Source organism: Rhinolophus sinicus, chromosome 16, assembly GCF_057876585.1.
Source record: "Rhinolophus sinicus isolate RSI-liver-muscle chromosome 16, RSI-T2T, whole genome shotgun sequence".
NCBI lineage: Eukaryota > Metazoa > Chordata > Mammalia > Chiroptera > Rhinolophidae > Rhinolophus > Rhinolophus sinicus.
The window spans coordinates 59,018,696-59,043,392 of NC_142516.1; the positions used below are offsets into that span (position 1 = coordinate 59,018,696).

The window sequence follows — 24,697 nt, forward strand, 5'->3', positions numbered from 1 at the left end:
ATCCAATTATATGAAGCATATTTGCAGAAGTAAACCATCCAATAGATGCAGGAAAACTTGTGCTTTTGCTTCTAATGGAGATTAGAATAGAGCCCTGTCTCCACTTCACCAGAGTTCCCAGTTCCTTAACTGGTGTCTGGAAACACTAACAGAGAACAAAACTTTCTGCCAATCTCACTTGCTTAGATAGCTTGTTTGCTCACCTTTCCTCACACTTCCCCACAGCACTGAGGCACAGAAGACAGAGGAGACAAATAATTTTCCAATTAAGTTGGTGTGCAGAGGCCGCACCAGATTTCTCTTATTACACAGACTTCAGTGTATGAGTTGGGACAGGCCAAATTATGCTGTGATGACAAACATCCCTAAATCCCATTGGCTTAAATTAAGTTTATTTCACTACATTCAACTTGGTTAAGTAGGGGTTCTGCTCAACTCAGTCGCTGAAAGGTACACTGACATTTAACACATGCTTCCAACATCTCTTTGACAGAGAGAAAGGAGAACATGAAAATGTGAACATTAGCTTTTAGGTACTTCCACTTAGTAGGGACAAATATCATGTCTGCTCCTACTTCATTGGCCAAATGAGGCATATATCCAGGCCTAATTTCAAGGGTTTAGGGAAGTGCAATTCTTCCACGTACCCAGAATTATTATGCCCAAGAATATCATAATCTATAGTAGGATTCCTGTCTTGTTCATTGCATTATACCAGTGGTTGTCAACTGGGGGCAAATTTGCCCCCACCCCCAGAAAACACTTGGCAATATCTGGAGACAGGTTTGGTTGTCACACTGAGGGGAGGATGACATTGGCATCTAGTGGGTAGAGGCCAGAAATGCTGCTAAACATTTTACAATGCAAAGGACAGCTCCCAAAACAAAGAATTACCTGATCCACAATGTTAATAATGCTGAGGCTGATAAACCCTGCATTACATTACATTAAATTCCTCAAACCTAGTGTACATAAGAAAATCAATGCCCAAACAGTCATAAAGCTATAGTAATTGAAACTGTGTGGTATTGGTGAAGGAATAGAAAGGCAGTTCAAGGGAGCAGAAGAAGGAACTTGAATACAGATTCATTATACATAAATGTGGTAAATGGTAGAGGTGACAATCCCAAACAATGGGGAATGATGTGAAGGTAACTGTCTATTTATGAGGGAAAAAATAATGAAGTTGTATCTTTTCCTCATATCACATGCAAAAATAAATTCTTGATTGATTAAAAATATAAAAGTAAAAACAAGATTGTCAATTTACTGGAAGAAAAATTTTGAAGACCAAAGAAGAAGGTCTTTTTAAACAAAGAAAACCTCAAAAAAACTTAAAGAAACATGCATAACTATGATGATATCAAAATTGTGTGGCACACAAGAGACTGGGAAAATACTTGTGAACATTTATATATAACACACCTAAAATATATTTAAAATATCACCTAAAACATATAAAGAAATTCATCAACTATAAAAGCTAAAGAGGAAAATGCAAATTGAGTTTGGAGCATTTTGTAGTATCTCAAAATAAATCGAAAGTGCTCAGAAAACAAATAATGATATCAAAGGGACAGAGGAACCACCCTAAAACAGCTCCAGTGGCAAAGCTGAAACAATTTGAGCAATAAAATAGATAACGTAGTAGTGGATATGACCCAAAGTATAAAATATACAGGAGTTCATACTAATATAAATGATTGAATAAATAAACAAATATATAAGAGAGAAGAGACAAGCCTCCTTTGCAGAAGAATTCCACTTTATGTACAAAGTACAAAATGCCCCCCCATCCCCACCACAGGAGGTGAAGTTTAATCACACCTTCTCCTACCTGAAATGTGGGCTAGACTTAGAGACTTGCTTCAAAAGAATAGAATAAGGAAAGGAGAAAACGATGTAACTTTACAGTGGCAAAACCTGGCAAATCCTATCTTGGTCATACATACCATGTTTCCCCCAAAATAAGACCTAGCCGGACCATCATCTCTAATGCGTCTTTTGGGGCAAAAATTAATATAAGACCCGGTCTTATTTTAATATGTTATATTATATTATATTATATTATATTATATTATATTATATTATACTATACTATATTATATTATATTTATTATTTATTATATTATATAAGACCCGGTCTTATATTATATTAAAATAAGACCGGGTCTTATATTAATTTTTGCTCCAAGAGACACGTTAGAACTGATGGTCCGGCTAAGTCTTATTTTCAGGGAAACATGGTATACATAAAATCAAAGAAAAAAGGTCTACAAGGAGGGATGTTAAAGGAAAAATAGGGATTAGCAGATAAGATAGCCACATATCACATTTTCTATCTTGAAATAGGGAAGTACTGAACCCCTTAACAATACAGGATGATATGAGGAAAAACTACGACATTATTCAAAAGAAGCCACCTTTAGAAGCAGTTCTATCATTCAAAGGCAACACTTCTTCAAACTGATGCTTCAACTTTTAATTCAATTTTTCTCCATATTTTATTAAAATTGAATTCACACTTTTTATATGTGATAAATTAATGAAATAATGGTCCTCAATTTTTCATTTGTTCTTGTATCCATGACTTTGTGTGGTCCCCACCCTCATCGACTTTGGGCTTCACTAGGAAATTTTCAGTCAGTAGAATTTGAAAATGAAACTTAAAGTCTATTTTCATAATGGGTTTTGGAACCCCTGCCAGTGCCACCATATGAATAGTCCTGGGCTAGTCTACTGGATAATCAGAATCAGATAGCTAAGGTACACTCATTGCTCCAGCTGACATACTGCAATGTAACCACTAGACCTCTGAGTGAGGTCCTCTGACACCAGCCAGTCCCAGATGACCTGCCAAATGACCAAAGACACATGAGCAAACCCAAATGAGATCGGACTCTAGCCCGAACCAGAAAGAGACCCACCCAATATTACTATCAAGTCATACAACGGCTAAGCCACTCATTGGTTTGGGGTGGTTCTAAACCAAAAGATCTGTGATACTCTATATAGCATGAAGTATATAACTAAATGATAGCCTATGATTGTCCTTTTATATTTTGTGTGGAAATTCTGAAACTCCAATGCTGAAAATTTAAATACCATTTCATGAGATAAAAGTACATAGATAAAATTTGAAGCTCAATCACTTTAAATCTGCAGGATTTGCCTTTTTTCTACTGTGCCCCCAACACTCATACCCAAACTCTATCTGAACATTCTCTAGTTTAATACAAATTTGACATGAGACCCCAGTATAATTAAGTTAATGGCTTTGCAGTCAACTTGTATAGTAACTATATTTAAATATTAGCATCTTTGCTTTAGGCGTCTTGTTCTCAGGACCATGCCCTTGGATAATACTGAGAAATATGCTGAGTTTCAGTATGAAACTAAGAAGAAACTGAGTATGCAACTCTTCCCTGAATGATGAATAAAGGAGTTCATTAGCAACTTTGATAGTTGCAAACATGTTTTTATCAAGTCCTGGTTTGAAAGCTGTATTGGTTGGGGCTGTTTGAATATTCAAATACAACAAATTTTATTGTTCACAGGAGTTTGCATTTGAAATAGGTAAACGTGATTTGCTTCTTCTGTGGATTTGGTACAACTTTGCTTACAAATGGTAGGATGTTATTTAATGTCCCAGCATTCCTCATGAAAAAGACCATCAAAATGGAACAGTCATCTGAAACACAATCTGTAAGGCGTGTGTTCAGACACAGGCATACTTCCTTTTATTACGCTTCCCTTTATTGTGCTTCACAGGTGTTGCATTTTTTACAAATGGAAGGAAAGACCCTCCACCAGCAAAAACATTATGACTCACTTTATTGAGGTGGTCTGGAACTGAACAAACCTGCAATATCCCTGAGGGATGCCTGTACTGTCTCCCAGGACTAATCACCTGGTAATTGGAATCCCAAACTCCTCACCTATTCCAGCCAACTACAAGTTCAGTACCTTCCCAAACAGGATACTGAGGCACCAAGAAATACCACCACCACCAATCCTATCATTCTCCCCTTCTTGGCTCTTTCCAACCTAGCCAAGCTACTTTGGAGATCCTTGGACGAGTGCCATAAAGCTTGGCTAATGCACACCTTGCCTGCGATCAAAGTTATTTTAAGAAGATTTGCTATGTGGAAAAACATCCAGAGGAATAAGGTTGAAGCATTTGAAATCTCACTTAGCTCCAAGTTGTAATCTACCTCATTAAAAAACAAAACAAAACAAAAAAACCCTCAAAAGCTAAAGGGAAATACCTTTGCCAAAATCAGTCTTATGAAATAATGCATTTTGGTACATGCTGAGGAATCACCAACAAGAACTGCAAAACAAACCCCTTTAAACATCTGCACCTATTTAAAGCCATTATTTTTTGCACTGGCTTGAGTGTAACTCACTCTAACGTTACTTTTATTGCTCAAAATTAAGGGCAGCGGCATCCGTTTTGTTTACGTGTAGCACCATGATTATCATTAAAGGAATATATTCGATTCTTTTACATTTACATTCCTAGGAGCAAGGCAAACTCAAACCAGAAGATGCTTTTTATGCACAAATGTAAGCATACAGGCTCACACCAGAAAACGAAACCTGAATCTTCTGTAACCATTGAAAATGCTAATTATGACTATTATACACCCTTATGTGAAATACTGGCTCGAGGGGTGATAGAGTTTTAACGTGTTCTTTGTGGAAGGAACGGGTTCTGAATATTGGTGGTTTTTCCTCCCTGACTGCCTTCTGAGAGAGGTACATCATCTAGTTAGTAACTAGAAAAATTAGATGCCCTTAATCAATTCTATCGTTTTAAATTGTTCCAAGACCTTTAAGATAAGAATGCCGTGGTTACCTCAGCAATAGGGGTGAGAGGTGGGTGGGAGGACAGATCACTGCAAAAGGACACAAGAGAGCTTTCTGCAGTGGCAGAAAAAAATTGTGTATCTTAATTGGGATGGTTACAAGGCTATGTGCATTTGTTAAAACTCATCAAACTGTGCAGTTAATATCTGTACATTTTATTTTAAAAAGACAAGAAAATAGTAATAAGGATGGGAAGCCAAATCAAGTAGGGCCTTATAGGCTGTGGGAAGGATTTGGATTTGACTGGGTGTGAGATCCACATTCATTGGAGGTTTGCTAGCGAGGGAGTAAAATGATCTCACTTACATTTTAAGAGGTGGACTCCGTCTGGGATATGGTTGATGTGCTGTAGCAGGACAGAACTTGAAGCTGGGAGACCATCGGGGCAATCCAATAGTTGAAGCATGACTCAGTGTTGGCTTGGCAGAGGTGGGCGCAGTGGAGGCAGCGAGCAGTGGGGGTACTCCTACCCCGGGCTTTGTGCAATGGCTGCCCAGATTATCCTCTCCACCGCACATGAAGGGTTTATGCCCCAGCTGCGGGGAAGGTTTGCTACCAGCATTTAGCCATCAGCCATCTTTGGGAATTATGTCTTCTAATGAGAGTCACCTGTTCCTTCCCTGGGGCAGCCTGAATACAATGATAGGTTGATGTAGGGCTACAAAAGCCTGGTTCTCTGGACTCCACGCAGGATACTCTAAAGCACCCTGCAGCCTTAGAGCTCCCTGCAGGGTTGGCTGAGGCCTTGAGACTGCACCACAACTTCCTCTCCACCAATCCTCCTTCTGTTCCTCCCCCCACACAGGTGTCCATCCGAAAAGCACTCCCTAAGAAATGCTAATCTCTGTCTTGGAATCTGCTTCCTGGAGAACCTAATCTGTGATGCTTTGCAATAGAATTGATTCCTTTTTTCATCTGTTTAAGATTGGAAGTTGTATTTCAGGAATCTCATCCTCTCATCTCCTGATAGATGGTGAGTCGTGATGGTCTGGAAGTATCAGGCAATGAGTCTCTCCCAGCCACTGTCCTTAACTGGCCATGGCACATCACAGAGTCTCTTCTCTGGTTTTCAGTTCCATCTTCTGTAAAATAAGGAGAAACTTAATCAAATGTGATATTGCAGAAGAAAATATTTACAACTCTATGATAAAGTTTGGTTAAAAGTAACTGAAAACCAGTATATCATTTTGATGATACTCAAGATCTTATCTTCCTTTGATTCACTCCCTGGTTATTAGCCGTTTCTCAATGTTCATGTATGTCTCTGAAACATACACAGGAGACATGAAAGAAGATTAGACTAAACCTCGTGAATTCTGCAAACTGTTTGCAAATCTGACAAGACTTAATTGGACAAGATTGTTTCGAATAATTACTGAACTCAATTTCTTCTTTTTTTGGGGGGCAGGGGGTGGTGGGGGATGAATATTCAATCCCTACCCAAGTGATTCTTAAGTATCTCCAAGTCACTGCCTGACTTGATTGAGCTATCCTAAGTCTTGATCTTCTCCCATGCTATTTGTTTAAGACAAGCATGTTTCAGCCTCAAGATCTTTACACACTGTCCCTCTGCCTGAAACACTCTTAAATGGTAGCACATTTCACTCCCACTCATGTTTTTGGTCTCAGCTGAAAAGTTATGTCTTCAAGGAATTTTTTCCTAACCACCAATAATGCCTGCTATCTACCTGCTTGGAACATTCCCACAGGCTCATTCCACACTGGGGGAGATTTCTAGGAACTACATGTAACTCCACATATGAGTGACAGTGACATTGAACTTAACTATTTTTAAAAATCAGAAAGTTATTTGAAAAATCACTTTAATTACTATTAGCAGCATATTACCTGTAACATACTTCAAAACAATTAACATATACCAGTCAGCTGCTATACCAAACAAAATTTTGTATCTTTGCTTTAAAGAACTCCATAGAGTATAGATTGCACCATATGCATTTTGATTTTGTAAGTTTAACTATCCTTTGAAGGGTTTTTTCATCTTGGGGGGCAGGGAAGGAAGTAATAATCACTTGTTCAGCCACTCTTGATGTACTAGCAAAGGAAGAAATACTTACATGCATTTCTACAACATCTTTCTATGGTAGATTTAGGATATCTGGGTGCAAATTCCTTGACACTCTCCTTGAGAAGTAGAGCCTATGTCCTCTTCATTTGAATCTGGGCAGGCTTTGTGACTTCTTTGACCAATAGAATATGACAGAAAGGGCACTGGCAATTTTCAGTCTTAGGCCTTAAGAAATAGTTTCTTCTTCCTGTTTCTGGGAGCCCTGAGCTGCCAAGTGGGGAGTTCAAATACCCTGAGCCTTCCGTACTGGAGCAGATATGTTTAGATGCTCCAGGTGACTTTCCTAGCTAAGCCCAGCCTTCCAGACCTTTTCTCTAAAGAGGCAGACATGAGAATGAAGCCATCTTAGACCCACTAGACCGGCCCATCCCCAGCTGAACAGCACCATTGATAGCATGTGAAACAAGAGAGTCATCCAGCTGAGTCCAACCCAAATTCCTGACACACACACACACACACACACACACACACAATTGTGAGAGATAATAAAGGAGTTGTGGCTTCACTAAGGTTGTGGTAGTTTGCTTCACAGTGAAGGACCACCAGAACATCCACATGGTATATTTTCTTCTGTGTTTTATTTTGCATTTTCTCACACTGCCAGTGTATCTTCTTGCAATGCTCCCATACCACCAAACAACACAAATGTCTTTTCTTTGTTCCCCAAATGCTCTCCTTTTCAAAGAGTTAACAAGAAGTTTAATTGACAATGAGACTATCCACCGTTTGTTGGTAAAGTATAAAGTGTTAACGAACAAACGAACAACTTGCTTCTAAAGGAAGATTTACAGTAAATACCATGTTTTAAAGGAGCATTCACTTTGAATGTAACTTCCTCCACCTCACTCTTTCTTTCTCCCTAATATTGAAGTAAATCTCATCTTAAAGTTTCATAGTGTCCATTATATACAACAATCGTGATTTTTTTGTGTCACATATTTGCAATAGTTGACATGTAGCATGGAGTAGAATGCTCAACTGGTCCCTCTCTGATTCACACACCGTTCCTGACCCTCTATCGTTATTTGTTTATGCTCCCATTTTGCTGTGATAATCAAGGGCTTCTCAAAATGTAGCTTGCAATCTATATGCACCAAAATCACCTATACAGCTTGCCAAAAATGCACATTTCCTTGGCTCCATTAACCTCACGGATTAGTTTTGCGGGGAGTGGGCTCAGTAATCTACATTTAAAACAAGCATTTTGCTGTCTTTTACTTTTAGCCCCTCCCCATTATGGCATTTCAGTTATGATCCTTTTAACATTGTTTAATAGTTTTAATCTGTTGTGGATTCTAATTTATGTCTTCTCTCCCTTCATTTCCTGGGTTCCTTTCTGTGTTCTGTCATGTTAGGTCCTCTTAGCTTATTGTTTGACTAACTAACAAAAGGGCTCTCAATATAATTCTTATACTTACAGGTTTCTTTTTTGTTTCTTTTTAGACATTATTACGTAGAAGGGACAAACTTCCTCTTCTGATCTCTATTTAACTAAACATTTTCATTATACTTAGATTACCACATTATTCTTGATTCCAATTGTTTTATTCAACTGGAAAAAGTGCTGCCTGACACTATTTTGTCCTTCCTCTGAATATTTTGATACTATTTGTATTATCCATCTTTCAGAACACACCTGTGTCTTTTTCACACAATCTGGTAAATATTATAATATTTAAGCATCACAAGGGCATTGATGCGTAACTGAACCCTCGACTGGCCAATCAAGGCTCACAAGGAGTGGGTTTCAGGAAACCAAGATGATGTGTCCTCAGCCACCTGAAAAAATATGCAGAGACTCAGGTTACATCTGGAATTCATTCGGTGTTTTCTCCGTCCATTCCCGATCAGTTTCTCACTACCCTCCCCATGAAAATTAGGCGATCTGGGTGAGTTCATTCTCATGCTCTGGTTCAGTTTCTCAAGGAGCATGTATTGATCACTGCCATAGTTCAAAGCAGGGCCTTGAGTGGTGAGGTGGGAGTGGGGGTCTTTCAAAGCAGAAGAAAAAGAAGGGAGGAGCCCACTTGGCAGCTGGGATTCTTGAACTCCCAGGTAATGCAGAGAATGCACTGATTTATGAAGTGTACTGCACTAAGCTACAGTAAAACTGTATGGTACAATTTAGGGCATACTGTATTTCTCCAAACACAGTGATTTCATTTCGACCTTAACAGTTATTCTGCAGTCTATAAAATATTTACATTGCCTTTCTAAATGTATACATTATTTATTGTACAGTCTGTAAAATATTTATGTGATTTTCTCTAAAGATACTGTATATGGTGTATTATTTTTATTCACTTTTTTCCTCCTTCCTAGAGACAAGCATACAGTGAACTGGGTCATTTTTGGGAAATCAAGACAAAGTGGCAGTAAAGCAGGAGACACAATGGAATAGAGAGAAGAGACTGCATCTTTGTTCTTGAAGGTCTTTCTCTCACCTGCTTATATGCTATAGACCTATGTTGGCTGAGAGAACAAGTGACCAAGAGGAGCAGATGACAGTCAGCTATCAGATGCTTTGGGTTCAATAAGAAACGCTGAAACAGAAATTCAATATTCATCCAAATTTCAAAAAAAGAAAGGAAAGACAACATACACACACACACACACACACACACACACTCCTAAGACATAAAACATAAATCATTCATCTGGCTTGATTGCCTGGAGTACTGTATAGACTTTATATTCCCTACTTGATCAAACGATTGCTATCTTCTCACCACACTTGGTTTAGTTCCACAGACATTTTCCATAAAATGAAGCTGAAAATGTGAATGGGAAAACTGAGGCATTGATTGAGAAAATTTGGGCTGATAAATACCATCACCATCCCCAATTTATGATTGAATTGAACCAAACATCAAATTTCTCAAATAATTGTTAAACTCGTCACATCATTTGGAATAGTTTTACATAGAGGATATGTCTATGGGTTGCTAAATATCTAGCTAAAAAGTTAGAAAAAATGCAGTCAACCACTAAAATGTTTTGTATTCATGATAGTAATTTGTTTTGAAGTTCCCACTTGGTTCCCATTCACTGGAATGCAGAGTATCATTAGTTCCCCATATTATAGAGAAACTGGATTCCTTTTCTAGAAACTCAGAATGGAGGGGGATGGTGTAGAGCTCATTAAAAACCATTTAACACGAAGCTAAATAAATGTCAGCATACTTTGAAAGAGGCCTATTAGTTAATGTATACAAGAAGTTATCAGCACTTGTGATAAGCCAAAGAAACCAAACAGTGAAACCCATTAGATGGTACTTGTAAGACAGTTGAGCTTTAAGAAATGATTTAGATAAATTAGATTGGGATTGACAGAAAAAAAAAAAATAGCTCTTACAGGGAAGAATTTTTATGTAGAGCCCTTTACCTGGAGCCAAAAATCCTGAGTTTTGTCTGACCCTAAATGATTAACATGTCTACAATGAACTGGCGACTGCGCGGGGACAGAGAGGACACAACTACATTACAAAGTTCTAGTGTTTTTTCTTTTTGTCTCTTTGTGGAATGAAGGCTATAATAGACAAGATCCCCACAGACACACAAATAATATTATTGCATCCAAAGACTGTAATTCAAAACCTCCCTACACAGTGTAATCTGATGGCATTATAGTGAAAAAGCAATTCTGGTACATAGTTCTGATAATCTGGCTAGATATAATAATATTATTTAGAACCTTTAGAGTAATATTAGTCTCTTGAATGGGCCTGCAGAAAATACAAGGCTGTAATCTCTGGCAAGAATATTCTATGGTGACAACTGAGAGGAGAACCATATGATATGACAGTCTGTTGGGGAGGGCAGGAGCCCATTAAAACATTTAGAAGAGGGAAATGGATAAGGAAAATTAATGAGCTTACTCCCAAATCAGTCTACAGAGGGGATTATCACTTGGTATTAAAGGAATATTTATAGAAAGGCTCAACATTTTTATGAAAGGATAACAACTGAGACTATAGTTATATGCCACACTATTTTATCATAATACATTTTAGATGCAAAATTTTAACATATATATGATTACCAGCTACCACCAATGGAAAAAAAATCAGTGATACATATGCCTATATCAAATTTTCATTCGTTTAGATATTTGTGAAGCCTCTATGATTAACTAACTGAAAACCGTGCCTTTGGGTAATTGAGTGATTTGACCCTATATAAAATGTTTGGATAAAAGCCAAATAAGTGCCAGAGAATAATTTTAAAGCTGATAATTTTGGTTTTAGTATACTTAATCTCAAGTTATTCTTTCTGCTAATAATTAGATAGCAGAACCTGTTTTGTCTAGTAATGCTACTTTTAGTGCATAGCAGCAAAAACATGTCATTGGCATAGAGCAGAATCCTAATCATTTTGCTCCTCAATAGCAGGAAGTATTCACTTAGCTCATCCAAAAGTCAAATAAAATTATCAAGATAAGAGTTAAAGGAAAGGGAACCAAACTAAAAGTATTCAATTTTTATCTCTTTTTCTTTGTTTGATTTTTAAAGAGGACTTTCAGCTAAGTTCTCGTAGCATAATAGTAGCTAAACATTTTATGAATTCTAACCATTTGTCAAACACTATTCTACATTATCTACAGTATACATTTATTTAATCTCCCCCAAAATCCTATGAGGTAGGTACTGTTGTGAACCCCATTTTACAGATATGAAAACTGAGACATAAAGCTGATACCTTGCCCAATGACATATATTAAATAAATGGGAGAGTCATCTTGGTTTAACCCAAATGCCCTAATGACATAGGCCTTAGATGGTCCTAGATCAAAACTTTTCTTTACCAAAAATAAATATTTATTCTATTTTATTTATTTCTGAATAAATACTTATTCAGAAATACTTACTAATTTTGATGTTTTAGTAGCTTATAAAGGAAAATAATCACATTATATGAATACTGAAATAATTAGAAGAGCATAAGGGAGCAAAAGAAAGTACGTGTATAGTTGGGGTGAGGGTGGTGTTTGGTGATAGCGGTAAGAAAGACATACAAAAACATGTAAAGAAAGAAACTGCTTCCTCCTAGTGAGTTAGGATTACACATAAAACATATTATCTTCAGAAGATAGCTCCAAGTACAGGGAAAAGGACACAAGTTAAGGAACGGTGGAGCGGTGAATTATGCCCTATTGGTTCTAAGTCTTGACAACTGGCACGGTGCCTTTTCTCCTGTGAGGAGCCCACTGAAACATTCACAGTGACATTGCTTTGATATGTATGGATCAACCCTTAGCCTCTTGGCATTTGCTATTGGGTCCTGTTTGTTAGGAGAACAGTTTGTGAGTGGCTATTACAGACACCACATTATGAAGTAGATAAGACAATAGGACCAATTTTTCTCTGGTTCAAAATAGAGATTGTTTTGTGGACTTTTGGAGACGTTATTAAATTTATTGTAAGGATAGCTGAGTTTAAATTTTGGGCTTTCCATTGATTACATATCTGATTTTCTGGAAGATCCCCAAACATTTCTCCAGTTTTCTTTCTAGATTGCTTTTAAAAATTATAATGAAGGCTTAGTTTTCATTATCGTTCCATAATTTTAGTTTTAGTGTGAGCATGGCAAATCAGTAGTTGCCATTTGCCTCTATTTAGTAGATGTTAAAAAGGTAGGTCATCATCTTTTTCTCTCATTCACGAATGCTATGATTACCTTACAATGACTGCACAGGTCAAGTTCCCAAACATCTGCTTTACATACCCTAAAAATTTGTAGGATATCAAAAAGGAGAAAATAAATACCATACAACAAAGCTATGGTTCATTAAATATGTCATATTACTTCAAAATCTAATACTTTATAGTATATTTAGACAAAATGTGTACATATTTAAAATCATCAAAAGTCCAAAATTACCCTATTCCAAGGACAGTGGATTTTAGATCAGTTACTACAATAATTTGAAGGCCAGCTCACCTACTACTGGTACTTCAAATTAAGGCTGGTTTGACTTCAAGGAACCTTTTAGTTCTGTACCAAGTCAAAAAGAGATTCTACGGTATGGCAAGTTTCCAAGCACAGGAATTAAAGAATAGCTGGCTCTTCTGTAAACTGGAAGTAGGTGGATGTCAGAAACAGAATCAGTTCTCCTAAGGATCACCAATGCCTTTACTGCATCTTTCAGGATCTCTGTGTTTTATTTCAGCTCTAGTTATCTTGATACGATCTGTCTAATCTTTCACTAGACTGGCTTCCATGGCTTACATCTGGTCCAACATGGTGACTCCAAGTGTATTGGATATTATAGACCTAATATTCCCATTTGTCAGCTACAGCCCTGATTCTTAACTGAGAAGCATATCTACTCCAGATGAAGTGTGAGTATTTAAATCTTTAGTTAGAAGAGGAGGGGCATGAACAGTTTAAATATCCTTCTTTCATATTTTACTATGAATGCTATATATTTTGAAAAGTTAATGAACAATCAGTGTTTCATTGTATAAATTATGAAAATAAAAGCTCCACCAAATTTTCCTAGGGAATGAGAAAAGATGTTACAATTTAGAGGCACACTTGGCTGCCGCGTCTGTTTCTGTGTCTTTTAGTTCAAACTCAAGAGACAGTGTGAATTGCCATGACTGATTCTAGCCAGCCAAGGAGGCAGGTTTTCCACCTCTGATCTAGTCCATTGTGGCTGGAAAAACAAATAACAGGGAACAAACTTGACCTATCCCTTCAGTGGAGGACATGGGTGACATAATCCCCTGAGAAGAGCATTATGGATGTTTAGTTCCCCCACCTCTCAATCTGTTAACTATACAGCTGCAATGATCAAGCTTCAAAAAGAGGCAAGTCTTGGATTCCAATTTGAAGGGATATAACTTAAATAAATCAAGTATTGAGAAGGGTGTATTATGGATAGGAGATATTTCAAAAGCAATAGTATCCCAAATACAGTTTCTGCAATATATTAATATTTTGAAGATAATGGATATGCTAATGGATCTGTATCAGACCAACTCTTGAGGTAGGGCCCAAAGCAGTTTCATAACCAAAATCACAAACATATTTGCTCTCAGAACCACACTCTCTGCTGCCAATGAACATTTCTGTTGGGAAAGGATTCTTGGTTAAAAGCTGCCAAGTTTACTAAATATGTTTACCAGTAGGAAGGAGTAGCTAGAACCTGCTAGAAAGGAAGAAGGTATTGGTCCACCCATGCTCTCAGCAGATTTTCTTCCAAACATGGTTTTCCAACTTGAAGTAGAGAACAGATTTTCACCTATCTCTAAAAGGTTGGGGTTCATGTCTTTAAAGTCCACCTTTCCCCAACCAAAAAAAAAGTGTTTAGATAGGCCTTTCCTTCTTTCCTTTTCCAAGGAAGTAACTTTTCCTTGGAACCAAGGAAGGCAATTGGAACCAAAAAGAGGAAGTGTGTGTATGACTGGAGTGGGGGAGGACAGGATAGGCAAGAAGGCAGGAGGTGATGGAGGACACTAAAGGCTAGCTTTTCTTTAGAATTTTATCTCCCAGGGCCATTCCATGTGACCTCTTTCTAACATATCTTAGATAGGAGGTAAAGAAAGATGGCATGAGGGGCTCCCACATTCAAGGGAGAGAAAGAGGGAATTATTAACCAGTAAAGCAGGATGCTTCAGAAAACCACTGAGTTCCTCTTGTAGGGAAAGAGATTGCTCTGTAGATTTTTTTTTTTAAGGCTGACATCCTCATGCAATATTTACATGCTATATTACAATAGGTGACCCAAATAGGATTATGCGGAGCCTTTTAATGGTCCTCATTCATTTCTCCTATTAAGTGGAGAAATGGACGGTCTTTGTCACATATGAATTTGAGAGGGGGCTGGATTTTTCTCAGCCTAGGCCTGCTGAGACAGCTCCTGGTATGCCTATTTTGACTTCTCTCTCTGTCCTGTCTTCCTGGCCCAGTTGTCAGTTTATTTTGCCTTCAGGCTGAACAGGGCCTCTCCCTTCCTGTTAGTGCTTTGTCACTGCTCAGTCAGCAAGTTATCAGCCTTCCTCTCTGCAGCAATTTCTCCTCTTCCCACCTAGCTTTCAAAAACACATCCAGGGTTGTCCAGGAGTGTCCCATCTGTCCTCTGGGACTTGAGGAAGAGTTCTCTAACTGTCATGTAGGCTGTCCGGCACCAGGCTTTCCCAGGCCTCTGTGAGGGAGAAGAGTTGATTCTCAGGGCCTTTACAGACCAGAAGTCATTGGCTTTGTGAAAGCTGTTACTTTGTTTTAAGAACCGGCATGAGTCTGTTATTGTTGGGTAGTCCAGAAGCTAATCACTCAGAGGGAGTTTGATCCTGTCTGGTCTCAGAGAGAACACTGCAGAGGCTTCGTTTCCTTGCTGCCTGCCTACCAACACAGGCCTATCTCTGGCCTGGGCCTTCTCACCGTTCCCTGGCTCACCCTCCCTGGAGCCTGAGCAAAACCTTCACGCCACCGACTCACAGAGGTGGAAAGGCAAGGGGACTTGCAAAATTTTGAAAGAAATGTAACAGACTCTCACAAATCACAATAGTATTATGGCTTTAGGTCAGTTTGTTTTCTGTTTCTCTGTATTCATGAACGTCTTGCTATCCATGATTTTTTTTTTTCATTCCTCTATTGTGAAATACAACATGCATTTAGAAAAAGTACATAAAACATATTGGTCAGGTTAATGAAATATTATAAAGCAAACAGCTATTTACCTACCACTGTATTATTTAAAATGCTACTTTTTTTTTCAGGCCAAAAAAAAAAAAAAAGTCCTTTAAAACTTGGTCCCCTTTGACTTATGGAAAATAGTTAGGACTATATATGAAAATAATGATTTGGTTTTTAATAGCTCAGTGATACAATAATTATTTTATGTACATATATCTTGCTAAGCAATAGGCTCAATTATTTATCTTCATAGTTATTGGAGACAAAATCTTTATTCTAGGTTACCTCCCCTTATTAAACTGCTGTATTCAAGGACTTTCTCCTTCTTCTGCAAGGCTTACAAGATAAACAAATTGATCAGTATATTAGGGTAGGCAAAACACAGTTCTTTGTACTTACAAAGTGAAACAACTGCAAAATGTCTTCGTGAGTCTAAATATCCTATATGAATTACCTTTGGAGAATTCAAAGTTTAAAATTATTCTTCCCATTCCCATAAATAACTCTACAGAGCTAACGTAGCCTTTTCACATCAATATTTAATATGTGCTTACTACGTATATACTAGGCATTGTTCTAGATGTTTGAGCTATAAGAGTGAAGAAACAAAGATCCTTGCTTTTTTGGGGCTTACATGATAGCAGTGAAGAAAGAGGCTACAACAATAAACATAATATATAAATAACTTATACAGTATGATAGAAGGTGATGAGTGCTATTGAAAAAAGAAAACAGAGCAGGGTCAGAGAATTGGGAGAACAGGGTGGGGTGGGTAGGCAGAGTGCTGTGTGAAGTAGGGTTGTCAGGATAAGTCTTTTTGAAAAGGTAAGATGTGATCAAAGGCTTGAAAAAGGTGGGGGAGTTAGCCATACAGATATCTGGGGGAAGAACATTCCAGACGGGTGGAGGAAACAGCTTTTGCAAAGGCCATCAGATGGTAGCGTGCCAAGTGTATCTGAGAAAGAGCAAGCAGGCGAGGGCTGAGCAGCTGCAGCAGGGGAAGTCGGGAATGGAGGAGCTGGAGGTAAGGTTGGAGATCTGGGGACCACTTCATATAGGGTGTGGGGCACAGTGAGGACTTCGGCTTTTACTCTAATAAAATCGTGAGCCCTTGTAAGATTTTCAGGAAAAAAAAAAAAGAGGAAGAAAAGGGGGCATGATCTGATTCACTTTTTAAATGAGTGTGCCAGTTATTAAGCTATTGTCTGTCCACTGCAAACTCATCCTTCTTGTACTTGCCTTCGTGACGCTGGGGCCAGGACTCTGCAAACCACGTTTCTGCTTTGCCAGCTGCACACTTTTCGACTCTGCTAATAGGCAGTCATAGAGGGGGCTGCCAAAGTAGAGGGGGAGAAAGGATTCGCTCCTTCCTGTTTGCTTCCTGTCTGCTTCCCGTTCCTAGCAATGCCTCTTCGATCCAGCTGTAACACTAGCCCCTTCCCTTAGCAGCAGTTTGCAGCTTCCAAGCATTCACAGAACTAGCCTCATCACACTCCCTCAGAAGCACCAACACCTTCCAGTCAGAGCCTCTCCTTAGAGGCCTCAACTACTTAAGTATTAATATTTGCAACCTTTTCCCTCTATTGACCAGCCATGGTTACTGCTTCCTGTGCTTTCTACCTCCATTATACCGCTTTTTGCCTTTTCAGTTACTCAGTTAACAACTTAATATTCAGTTAACAATCATTATATTACATTCTATCTGTTAACATAACTGGTATGAGCCCAGGTTACATCAACCAAGGTGAGGAAAGTTGTAGGAGCAGATTTGGGGGGAAAATACCAAAACTCCAGCTTTGGACATGTAACTTGGACAAATAGAGATGTCAAGTTGGCAGATAGATGTTAGCACAGAGCTAATTTTCATTCTTTTCTATATGGGCCTTGGGCCATGATCACACCTTTTGCTACACTAAAAATATTCACTGAATGTTTTATGTTCTTGAATTTAAATTATTTTCAGGAATTTTAATCATTCAAGAACATGGATGTTGGAATTAGATAGAACTAGGTTTGAATCCTGGCTCTTTGGTTGATCTGTGACATTGCAAAAGATATATAACCATTCTAAGCCTCAATTTCATCAACTATAAAAATAGGAGTAATATTACCAAAGTTTAACAGTGATTGAAAAGTGGAAATTAAAAAAATATATATACCATGGTGAGAACATAGTAACCTTTAAGCGTAAAATGTCCTCCTCAGTTATCTATAAAATGGGAGTAATATATATTTTATAGCCTTCTTTTGAGTATTACACCAGAACAAGACTTGTAAATCACTGAACACAGAGTCCTCTATACAACAGGCACTCGAGAAATCTGAGTTTCCCTCTTAGCATACTATTTCATTGAACCCTCATAACATCTCTCATATTTGCAAATTTAACAGCATTTTTCAAAATCTGTTCTATAAAGCATTAATTCCAGGGGGTTAATAAAGTCATAAACATATCTTTAAGAGTAACCAGCATGGTCAACTATGTAGATTTTGATCAACACGAAACTGTATTTTTATCCCTTATCCACTCTCTACACTTAATGTACTGGGGGTGACCTTTTTTTTCCCTCTGGATTGGGCACTTTGACAGGCTGGTAACTTGTCTCCTCACTCTTAGCAATAGGCAGGCCGTACCACAGCCATTTGAAGTCATTAAGTATATCTTGATTCAGATGCAGCAGCTCCTCAAATAATGTCGTTTTAGTCAACATTATTTTGTTATAATATTGATGAGGAAAAAAAATTTTGATACCAGCCTGCAACCACTGTGCACAGTTTGCACGTTCTCCCCATGTTTCCGTGGGTTTTCTCTAGGTATTCCGGTTTCCTCCCACATCCCAAAGATGTGCACGTGAGGCGAACAGACGTGACTAATTGTCCCAGTCTGCGAGAGTGTAGGTGGAGTGCGCCTGGAGACAGAAGGGCACCTGTCCAGGGTGGGTTCTCATCTTGTGCCCTGCGGTGCGGTGCCAGGAGAGACTCCAGCCACGCACTCCCCTGAACTGGAGGAAGTGGGTTGGAAAAAACTATCTTACTTGTTTTTATTAATCTTTCTTAACTGTATGTATAGCTCACATCTACTTCAATGTAGAAGTTTGGTGATGTTTTTGTGACCAGAAATATGCTGTAGGAACTTAACTCTTGTATATGTCAATTAACCTATGGTAAAATTGGTTTTGTTATACTTTCACTTAAAGTCACAGTTTCCAAGAACCTATTGACAACATTAAATTACTGTATGTCCAGGCCCAAAGAGGTGACAGCCGGGTGAATACCATGGCTGGTCTGTAGCTGTAGGTGACTCTGTACTCTATGGATCTTTTTGGATCATCTGAAGGGTCTCAGAGAATGACAGCATATTTTCCAAGGGACTACTCTGCTGTCCACAATTAAGTCAGGGAAACAAATTTATTGTCTATGATCAAACCCAATTAATTACCTCCTCTTTACTAGTCTAGATCCCTGGAACCCAGAGATGATGGTACCTTGCTACCAAGGAGCATTGTAATAGGTATCAGAGAAGAAGTAATTTGCTTCTAGGTAGTGATGTTTCTGAGAGAATATAGTATTCGGATTAAGGACATAGACTCTGTACCCCAACCCTAGTTCTACTTCTTGCTGGTTGTGATTTTAAACAAGTTACTTAACCTCTCCGAGTCTATTTTTCAACTCTAAAATGGACACTGATAGAGTTGTGTGAGGATTAGGGAGCTGACACATGTAAAACACTCAAATTGGAGGCCAATACATTACAGACACTTGGTGTTGGCTGTTCATATTGGAGAATTTATGATTCGGTTAGAAGAAAATAAAAAATAACCCAACGGTTAGTGTTATGCTGCATGTTATTGCTAAGATGTGAAACAAGGCTTGAAAAACTAGTAGTATGTGTCCCAGAAGTCAAGAGGGTATTACAAAAGAGGAAAGAATGGATCTGAGCCTTAGATGATGGAGAGGAAATTTGTGCTACTTCTGCTTTTATTCTTTTGTTGTTGTTTTGGGAATGAAGGCAAGGAGAGTCAGAGATTACAGTAGTAGAAAAGGGGAAATATTGAAATAGAGACAGTAAATTTATGTTTCTATTTTTCTGGAGGTCCATGTTATTACCTTCTGATTGGAAAACTGGCTTCAGTCTATTGCTGGGTGGATGGGATGTTTTCTTCTCATTACAGCACTTTAACTATAGATCTTTCGTTCATCATCCTAATTTAAATTTTTTCAGTGTTTTACAAAGAAGGTAGGCATAACTCCCCTTTCTTTAGTTGGCTTTTATCTCACTAGCATTATTATATAATGTAGCTTTTGAAATAATTTCAATTTGGATCAAGTTAATATTTCCTTAGAGCTATTAATCTCCAAGACCGTAACTGCAATACCAATTGGCATATAGTTTAGGGGCCATCATAGAATGCAAAAGAAAGTATCAGATATTTAACCTACAGTATCCCTAAAAGATGACTGTAATTACTTCTTTCTTAGAAAAAAGAGATGACTAGGAACTTGGATGAGACATTTTTCAGGGCAGATGATCAATGAGATAAACAAAAATCACTCATTGGAGAGGAACATTACTTATCACTCATACTTTGAAAAATGAGAGGAAGCATTCCAGTTCTGCGGATTTACTTCTCCTGTAATTCACTGCATTTTAAAATGAGCAGCTTGGCAACATAGAAATTTAGACTCATATTTCTATCTATAAATCACCAGTTGGTCCCTTATGTTGACAGTTTCTGTACAAAATCAGAGGACTTCAAAGTGTTCCAGCAACAAAATGTAAGAAATTGTAGAACACATAAATTTCAAGTGTTTTCTACCTACGTCAGCAACATCATTTTAGCAAAATACCGACAGGATATTCAAGTTCCAAGATGGAAAATAAAAGAAAATAAGGTAAATAACAAAACAGAATTCAAAATAAGGGGCAATCCCCCAAAAAAATAAATAAATAAATCTGTTGAAGAACAAAATAAGGGGCAATCGTGGAAAACCAAACAAATTATTGGGAGATGCCATTCTGGCTTCATAAGCTGCTTGTTAGTTTCCTAATGAAGACAAGTTAAGTTGGAATATAAAGGAGAAGTACTAAGTTGAAAGAAAAGTACTGTTTTGAGCAAATGTTATATCTTTGATTTGTCAACTACTACTAAGCAATTACAAAATGGGCCAAACACCTTGTGAATCATTAGGATAAAACACAATATACAGGAACTTAGCTCCTGCCTTCAAGGAGCTTATACTGTAGTCATTTTGTGATTAGAAACGCAAAAACAACTGTTTAAAAGTGTAAGATTCAATAAAGCTGTAGATCATGTAATAGGAGACTATGGGACCACCAGCCTAACCATCTCCAGTATCTAAGAAGAAATATTCTTCCCACCATTTTCCTAACAAATTTAACAAGAGTATCTGTTAAGCTCTTGGTGACCCTTAAAATGAGCAAGCCAACTTTTTCATGAATAGCCTATTCACACACAGAGATCTGGACCTTTATATTGACTTTTACCATTTCTAATTATTTTTTACAAGTGATACAAAAGTGGGGGGTGAAAAAGAAAAAAAAAACCTTTTAAAATCAACTCCTTAAAAATGACATAGTTTCACTTCTCCTTTTCATTTAGTTTAAGTGCCTTGGCTATTGCCTTTATATTGTACTTATTTGTAACGATCAGTTAAATTGATGAATGGCAGAAATAGTAAGTTTAATAGATTGTGCTGAATATTTTGCTCTTGAGCTAATGTTCTAAATTAGTTAGGTTTAAATGATTATGTCTTCCTTTACAACTGCCTCAAATTCTAAAAATGTTGTACCTAAATTAAGGACATTGAAAGGAAATGTACCAGGAGGAACGGGCTGAGTGTTATGGAAGTAATATCTTAATGCATTGTTATTGCTTTATTGATTGGAATCGATCTTGCTTCTTGTTCATTTACATAGGTGCTCCATTGTGACAGCAATTGTGAAAACTGCAAACTATTTCTACTCACAGAGTTCTGTATTTTAACAGCAATCTCAAATCTTGCTACAAAATGTTTTATACCAAATATGAATTGTTTTTGAAGGAGCTGGTAATAATTTCTTTGGCTTCCCTGTAGTCTTTCTGGCTTACTGAATTTAAATGCTTATGGTTGGAAGTGTATACAGTAAGTTCTCACTTAACATCACTGACAGGTTCTTGGAAACTGTGACTTTAAGCGAAATGAAATATAATGAAACCAATTTTACCAGAGGCTAATTGACATAAACAAGAGTTAAGTTCCTGCAGTATATTTCTGGTCACAAAAGTATCACCAAGCTTCTACATAAAGACTCACAACACTTTTAATATTCAACATTGAAGTAAATGTGATCTATACATACAGTTAAGAAAGATTAATAAAAACAAGTCAGATAGTTTTTTCTAACCTGCTTCTTCCAGTTCAGGGGAGTGCGTGGCTGGAGTCTCTCATGGCACCTCAGGGCACAAGGTGAGAACCCACCCTGGACAGGACACCCTTCTATCTCCAGGCGCACACCACCTACACTCTCGCAGACTGGGACAATTAGTCATATCACCTGCACATCTTTAGGTTGTGGGAGGAAATCGGAATACCTGGAGAAAACCCACGGAGATATGGGGAGAACATGCCAACTCTACACAAACAGTGCCCAGGTTCTCATGAAGTTGTAATGAAATGACATTGAATGAAATTACATTATTTATTGGAGGAGGTGCTGTATGCATACATACCTTAAATATATATAGTCTGTGGTGCAAATGACTAGGGATTTCTGTTGAGAACAATTGAACAAACCTGTCATTTAAAAGATCACGATAATGACAACGTACATTAAAAACTATGTAGCGGGCTTCAGAACACAGGCAAGAGGGCATCTAATGAAGGAAAGAACATTTCTAGGCATTACACTCAGTTAAAATAGCAAGAAAGGAAAGGTGGAAACTGTGGTTTGTGGGCAAAATTAACAATAGTATTTCCACATTGTTCTCCTTCTGAATCCATGCTTTTCTTTCAGAAAAACACCAGGGCTTTATTTATCTGTTGGCTCTGTCTGTGGTTTGCAGAGGTGTCATTGTTCTTAGGCACATCCTGTTTTCCCTTAGATGGCCACTTAGGTTCAGTGGAAGTAACCAGAGGGTCAGCTTTGTTGTCGTTTATGATGCAGAAAAACACTGTGTTGTTCAGGAAAACTGAAACCCAACTTGAAACTGTTCCTTTTAGTTCTCGATGTGGAAAATAAACTTTATTTCCCAATAACAAGAATTACTGTAAAAACTCATGGACACTCGACTGGTGGATGGCATTTTCAAATCTAGAAGGAGGCAGAATTATTTGTGGTCTGTAGCAGTCCTTTCTCTCTCTTTTTAAAGTACATATCAGTTTACTCTTTCCCTGTAATGGTGACCTGCCTAAAATACATTGTGCCAAGGAGAGTTGTCTTATTTCTGCCAGACGGTTAGACTTTCTTCCTGCCTCCTCACTCAGCTGAGGGGTCCTGTGCCAGGAACCCCTGTGGAGAATTGCTGCTAGCTCTCAGAAGACCTCAGAAAAAGTGTGTGAGCATCCCTGAGCTGAGTCTCTTTACTCTACAGCGCATCCTTGCTTCCTCTCACCACTCTAGAAAATGATCTTAGACATTACAGCATGAGTGCTGGTATGTTAAATCATAGGGTAGAAGACAGGTGATTATCCTCATGGTTCAAACCAGACCCACCCAGTTACAGCCTTTCCAGTCTGTTGGCATCCTCTCCCGGGTGTATCTAAACCTCTCAGTGCTGCCTCAGGTCTATGACTTCTTGTCTACCACAAGGAAACTCCCACCCAATGCACAGCCTTGGCCTGGCGCCCCCTCTAGCTTGCTCTCACCCTAGCACATTTCCCCAAATCAGAGTTAAGTATTCAGTGGGCGTTGCCACTCCAAGGTCCAATTGAAGAGCTAAAGTGGCTACTAACCCTACACACACACACCCCAAAAACTAAAGGGTAGCTCTCCACAAGTGAGAGTTTTAGATGTGTCTTTTATTCTTTTCAATGTCTAACAAGCACGTTTGGGTCAAACTCATATTGCTCAAGGGCCAACATTAATTTACAGATTTTGAAATCTAAATCCTTAAATGAATTTTCTTTTACTTGTCCTATAATCTGCAAGTTCTCATATTATTATATCCAATTCTTTTTTTTATTCCTTGCAACCCAAGTCTCCTGTGAATACAAAATAAAGAACAAAGTAAACTCCAAACACCCCTCAATGGCTCCTCCTCTGGCTACCTGAAGACTCAGCCAAAGTTTGGAAATTACTTCCCTAGTTTCTGATTGGGTGGATAGGATTACACGTGTTCCTTTTTTTCAGTTATATTTGCAAAGAAAACTGATGGTGAATTTGGACAGTTTATGACAGATTAGTTCCTGTTTGCTTCATGAAGTATGGACAGAGTATCAAGTTTAAATGAGAAGACTTGCATAAAAATCCAGCTTAACTGTTTACTTGCTATTTGATTTCACATAGTTTTGTTAAGTCCTTAGTAATGCCGTTTCTTTTTATATAAAATGTGACTGATAGTGCTCATCCCAGGGATAGATTAAGATGAAATGAAATAATTTAAATGAGAACAGTTAGCATAACTCCCGGGACGTGATTAGAGTTCAATAAATGTTGAATAGTAAATCTATATCTGGTTTTGCTGCATAAGGATAGAAGATTGTTAACAACCTTATTAATATACAACCAGACTTTAAATGAAATTGTTAATGATTTGCAATATTGACTATATTTTCACTGTCTCCCTAATTTTGTAATGCCATGTTGAATTAGAGCCTTTAGTCTTCCATGCAATTATTTTTCTTTGGAATTTCACTAACAATACTAATTGATGGATACTAATCAATTATAGCTCATAGGCAGATATTAGGTTATGATCATTTCTCTTGAACTTTTATGTAGGAACTATTCTGGGAACACATTATTCATTTTCTTCATTTGTTATTTATAATGACAGGAATCGTCCTCATTTATTGAGCCAATAAATAATCGTGGCTATGTGGCTGGAAGATTAAGTGCCTCATATATATTATCTCATTTAATCCCCACTTCAACTC

At 37.8% G+C, this 24,697-nt stretch overlaps 1 long non-coding RNA gene across 1 annotated transcript in view; it reads right to left on the reverse strand.

Moving 5' to 3' along the window:
- Positions 1 to 5,112: 5,112 nt before the first annotated feature.
- The window catches only part of LOC141571117 (uncharacterized), a 191,590-nt gene continuing 172,005 nt past the window's right edge, over positions 5,113 to 24,697 (reverse strand). Inside the window, exon 3 of the long non-coding RNA XR_012495713.2 lies at positions 5,113 to 5,954. This is a non-coding gene — a long non-coding RNA (uncharacterized LOC141571117). The remainder of the gene's footprint in view (positions 5,955 to 24,697) is intronic.